Source organism: Sorex fumeus, unplaced genomic scaffold, assembly GCF_029834395.1.
Source record: "Sorex fumeus unplaced genomic scaffold, SorFum_2.1 ptg000024l, whole genome shotgun sequence".
Classification (NCBI taxonomy): domain Eukaryota; kingdom Metazoa; phylum Chordata; class Mammalia; order Eulipotyphla; family Soricidae; genus Sorex; species Sorex fumeus.
In genome coordinates, this window is record NW_026606081.1 from 54,969,487 (window position 1) to 54,975,560 (window position 6,074).

A 6,074-nucleotide genomic window follows, 5' to 3' on the forward strand; every position below is an offset into this window, starting at 1 on the left:
TCAGCTGAAAAAGAGTCGGGGCTAAGAGACGGCAGGACCAGGCCCTGGGGTGGACGGGGCGGGGGCATCCTCCTACAGAGACATCCCCCGCCCCCCCGCCTTCCCAAGCCCCCCCACAACGGAAGATGTCCTGCTCTTCCTGCTCTCTCTGCTGGACAAAGAGGCACATCTGTCCGCTTGCCAGAGGCCGAGTGGAAACAAGGTGACCCCTGGCCGGCACGAGAGCAGGGACACAAAGCACCTGCGTGGTCCTGCAGCTGGTGCTTCCGTCGTGCCCTGCATCCAGCTGAAAGTACTGTCACTAAGTCAGCCTGGGCATCATCTCTGCCCTGAATCCAGCTGGACCAGAAGCCAGCCCTTCCCCGACTCATCACATGGCCACTGTCGATCTGATTCTGTTGAGGGGCCAACGCCCCGCTCTAAATAAGGTTCCCGATACCCCCACTCTGTCTCTCCTGCACGCCTCTTCCCTCCTTGCCTTCCCCCTGGGGGGTAACAGACTCATAAACTGGTTGAGTGGATATGCCACAAGCACAAAAGAGAAGCTCCCAGCCACGCCACAGGGGGCATGAAGCTGCAGTGATGATCTTGAATGAAGTGGTTTGAGGCATCTGGCCAGGGCAGGACGCCCGCCTCTGGGAGGCCCGAGTCACCGGGGCTCGCTTCTCAGCTCATGCCAGGCCGTCCATTTAACCGTCAGTTCTCCCACACTCTCTGCTCCTCTGTCCACACCTGCCCACTTTGCCCAGCGCGCTGACCGGTGGTCTGGACAGGGCGGGACATTTTCTGCCCTGCTGACCAGCCTCTTGTCCTCGGCTGTTGACTCTTGGTTCCCCTTCCAGGAGCGCCCCAGCAGAGCAGCTGTTTTCCGCCCTGCCTCCTCGGGAGAAGCCAGGCCCTCCCCTACTCACGCGTTTGCCTAAAACAAGCCACGCAGGACGTCCGAGTGTGTTTCCACGGGCCCCAGCCACTGCCAACCTGCTCACCGTGGGCCTCTGCCCTGGATGGAAATTTTCCGGGCAGAGTCCAGAGCTGAGTAGGTTGGGCGTTCCAGCTAATTGTCCTGTGTCCAGTGCTCTCTAACGCCAGGGTGGGGGCCTCAACTGCTCTCAGGGAAAGTGAACAACAGGGCACCTGCACCCACCTGAGATGTGCTGCTCTCCACACTTCCTGCTCCAGCGTAGGCCCTCCTCTTCCAGGAAACCAACCTGTATTAAACTTATCTTGCTGGCACCCCCACCCCAGTCTTTTTTCTTCACTGGCTCTCTGTGCTATAAGGATCCTGCACGTGTGTGAGTGTGTGTGTGAGTCTATGCGCATGTGTGTATGTGTGTATGTGTTAGTGTGTGTACGTGTGTGTTCTATATGGCTGTGTGTGTCTATGTGGCTGTGTGCACACATATTTGTGTGTGTATGTCTATGTGGCTTTGTGTGTGTATGTGCATGCATGTGTGTGTATGTGAGTGTGTGTCTATGTGGCTGTATCTGTGTGTGTATAGACGTGTGTCTATGTGGCTGTTTGTGCGTATGTGTGTGAGTGTGTGCATGTGAATGTGAGTGTGAGTGCGTGTCTATAGAGCTGTATGTGTGTGCATGTGTGTCTATGTCGCTGTTTGTGCATGTGCGTGTGCATGTATGTGTGCAATGCATGCATGTGTGTGTGTCTATGTGGCTGTGTGTGTCTATGTGGCTGTATGTGCATGAGTGTATGTGTGTGTGTCTATGTGGCTGTGTTTGTGTTTGTGCGCCTGTGTATGTGTGTCCATGTGGCTGTATGGGTGTGAGTGCATGTGTGCGCATGTCTATGTGGCTGTGTGTGAACATGTATGTGCATGTGTATGTGGCTGTGTGTGAGCATGTATGTGCATGTCTGTGTGGCTGTGTGCAGGCTGTGTGCATATTTGTGTGCATGTGTGTGTGGGTATGTGTGTGTGTCTGAGTGTGTGCACGTTTGTGCATGTGTGCTGTGCATATGTACATGTGTGCGTGTGTGTGCATGTACATGTCAGTGTGAATGTGAGTATGCATATGTGTTGTATGCATGTGCATATGCACGTGTGTGCATGTGTGTGTTGTGTGTGCATGTGTACGTGTACGTGTGTGCGTGTGTGCCTTTAAGAGTGCGTGTGCGTGTGTGTGTGCATGTTTTATGTGCATGTGTGCATGTGTATGAGTGTGTGCGTATCTGTGTGTGTGGTGCTGAGAATCAACCCTCATACACACCAGCCTAGACTCTAGCATTGAGTTGCACCCCAGGGCCCTCCGCAATCAGGCATCTTGTTGCCATTGTGCCTGTTGTAGCTCTCCATCCAAGCACGCTTTCTGGAGCCCAAACACGCAAGCCACATGTCTGTCCATGCAGTTCCAGGGTGCTCCGAGCACCACAGTCGGTCCTTGGCTGCAATCACTGCCTGGCCCTTCTGGCATTGGTTCAATTTTTTCTTTTTTTAATCTCACACCTAAGCAAGGTACAAAGTGACGGGGCGGGGTGGCTGTTCGCTAAACATCAACCTTCCAGCCCTGCTACCACCTTCAGAGACTGACCCTAGGGCAACATCCTCCCTCCGCGGTGCAGAGGCTGCTGCTGGAGGCTTGGGCATCACTGGGGGGCTGAGGTTCCCCCTTTGTGGCTTCCCAGGAGTCGCCGGCACCGTCAGCACCACACGTGGCCCTCGACGATACTGTAGATCCCCACGTCCCTTGGGCAAGGGGCCTGTGCAGACCAGTCTGGGGGGCTGTGCCCTGGAGTGGGGCTCACATCCGGCCCCTCTGCTGGAACGAGGGTGGCCATGGCTGAACACCAGGGCCTGGGGCCCTGGGTGTCCCTTTCCTTCCCTCCCTCCTCCCCCTCCCCCCCCCCCCACCTGCTCTCCCTCTCCATCTCTCCCCTTTTCTGGAACCTTCTCTTGGGGCTGACTGCCTGCACCCTGTCTTCGAACAGATCAGGAAGCAGACAGGAGAATCCCCCAGGGATAGACCAAGGCAGAAGCCTAGGGGCCTGCTGTGGCACTCAGCACAGGCTGGCAGTGGGCGGAGATGCCAACTCCAACCCCAGCTACGCCTATCATCATGGTGTCGGACCTCTCCAGTGCCTGCACCCTGCCCCCATCTGTGGGGTGGGGTCCCCTTATCCAGTGCGTCTCACTGTGCCCACCCCAGGGTTCCCAGGTGAGATCCCCCCAGGCTTCTTTCCAAGGGACTTGTGGAGCATCTGGTGAGAGTAGGCGATGGCCTTGAGACTTTGAGGCTGTCGTACCCTTTCCATACCAGCCTGGGAGGAAGTGGAGTGGCTAGCGGTAGAGAGAGTGTAATGCCGAGAGTGTAATGCCAATCAGGGGCCTTCCCCCAGGGGTGTGTCCACTATCTGGAAGTGAGAGAAGGGACAGGACGACACCCCTGAAGTGGGGTGAGGGAGCATGGTTTGCCAATCCTTTGAGGCCGCATGGCAGCCGGTAGCACCTCAGTGTCGGCCAGGCATGACTGTGAAACTGAATGGGTGAAATGGGCATGATTGGGCTGGTGCCATAGGACAGCGGGGAGGCGCTTGTCTCGCACGCAGCCGGCCCGGGTTCCATCCCCGGCATCCCATAAGGTCCCCGGAGCACCGCCAGGAGTGATTCCTGAGTGCAGAGCCACGAGTAACCCCTGAGCATCACTGGGGGTTGATGCTCAACCAGAAAAAGAAAGAGAGAAAAAGAACAAGGCAAAACCTACCCCTGCTCCTTTCCCATTCTGTAGACTGTCTTTGTATTTTGGTCACTGTTTCCCTTGAGGTGCAGAAGCTTCTTAGTTTAAGGTAGTCGCATTTGTTCATCTGTTTCCACTTGCTTGGTCAATGGCGTTTTGTCCTTACACATACCTTTAGCGTCAATGTTTAGGGGGTTTTGACGGCCTTTACTTCAATGTACCTTATGGATTCTGGTCTGATGTTGAGATCTTCATGCACTTTTGTGCATGGTGTTAGGTAGAGGTCTGAGCCCATTTTCTTTTTTTTGCATGTAGCTGTCCAGTTTTGTCAGCACCATTTTTTAAAGAGGCTTTCCCTGCTCCACTTCACATTTGATGCTCCCTTATCGGAGATCATAACGATCATATACTTGAGGGTGTGTGTAAGGATATTCAACCCCATTCCACTGGTCTGTGGATCTGCTTTTTTTCCAATACCATGCTGTTTTAATTACTACTACTTTGTAGTACAGTTTGAATTTGGGGAAGGTGATGCCTCCCCATCTTTTTTCCCCCAAGAATTGCTTTAGCTATTCATCAGGGCTTGTTGTTCCATATGAATTTCAGGAGTGTTTGATCAATTTCTCTGAAGAATGTCATGAGTACCCTTACAGGGATCACATGGAATCTGTACAATACTTTGGGGAGTATTGCCATTTTGACAATGTTAATTCTCCAATCCATGAGCCAGGGATGTGTTTCCACTTCCCCATGTCTTCTTTTATTTCTTGAAGTAGCATTTTGTGTGGAATATAAAGTAACATACTAGGAGAATAACACCTAAGGGTAGTACAGATAAAAGCCAGGAGGGTGGCCCCACGGCTTGAAAGCCAATCTCATGTGATGGGGAAAAGGCAGGTGGGATGGAGAAGAGACCATTAAGCAAATGATGGTTGGAGGGATCGCTCGGGATAGTAGATGCGTGCTGAAAGTAGGCTATGGACCAAAGATGATGGCTGCTTAGTGCCTATGTTGCAAACCATAACACCCAAAAAGAGAGAAAGAAGGAATGTGTCTGCCACAGAAGCAGGAGGTGGGAAGGGGTGGGAATGGCGGGAGGGACACTGGGAACATTGGTAGTGGAGAATGGGCACTGGTGGAGAGATGGGCACTCGAACATTGTTTGATTGAAACACAATCACAAAAATTTGTAAGTCTGTAACTATCTCACGATGATTCATTACAATAAAAAATAAAATGGGGAAAAAAAAACCTACCCCAGCTCGCTGCCTGTGGGGAGGGGGTGGTTACAGGAAGCAGGAGGGGACCCACGACATTATAACCCCTCATCCCACACAAATGAATACATCAGAGATCACATGACACCCTCTCAGGCCACGGGAGCTGTGGGGACTGCAGAGTAAGATGGTGACTGGTCACAGGCCAGGCCTGAGGCCCTGTAGAGGCCAGGACAGGCCCCACCAAGGGAAAGGTGCTGTTAAGAAAGCGGGCAGGATCGAGGGGGATGTGGACAGTCCCTGGGTTCCTTGGGCTGTCCTCACCTTCCAACACCCTGGAGGACTTTGGAACTGAAGATTTGCATTATAAACATGAGTCGTAAGTGCCACTTATCATGATCCATCAGAGATGTTCAGCAGGATATCTCTGCCTTTCCAGGGCACAGGACTTGGACTGGGGGTGGGTTTTTGTGGGTTTTTATGGGAGGGCACACCCAGTGGTGCTCAGGAGTGATCCCTGGCAGTGCCCAGGATAGAACCAGGGTAACTGGCATGCCAGGCCAGTGCTCTAACCCTTGAAGTATCTCTCCAGTCCTTGCATATGGAGTGTTTTACCATGGGGCATTTTTCCTAAGCCCCCCACCTGTTCCCACCACGTCTCTCTCCCTCCCCCTTTCCTCCCTCTCTCTCTGTCTTTCTCCTTCTGTCTCTCTGTCTCTCTCTCTCTCTCATTCTCTCTCTCTCTTCCCCCTATCTCTCTCTCTCCCCCTTTTCCCTCCTCTCTTCCTCCTGGGATGTGTGTTCCTTTTGCAAGGATGCAATTCCAAAGGCCCAAGTGCCAGGTGCCCTACTCAGGGAAAAAGCCAGTAACTAACTCTATGTACCAGAACCATGCCAGATGGGCTGGAGAGATAGCACAGAGGGCAGGGTGCCTGTATTGCACATGGCTAACCCAGGCTTGATGCCCAGTACCCCATGGGATTCCCTGAGCACTCTCAGGAGTGAGCCCTAAGCACAGAGCCAGTAGTCAGCCCTGAGTACTGCTAGGTATGGCCAAAAAAACAAAAAATGAATAAATAAATAAATAAATGAGACCAGAGCTGTGGCCGCCTGGCTGGGACTCTACCGCCGTCTCCTGCTCCCCCAATCTGTGGCCCCTGGCACAGCCAG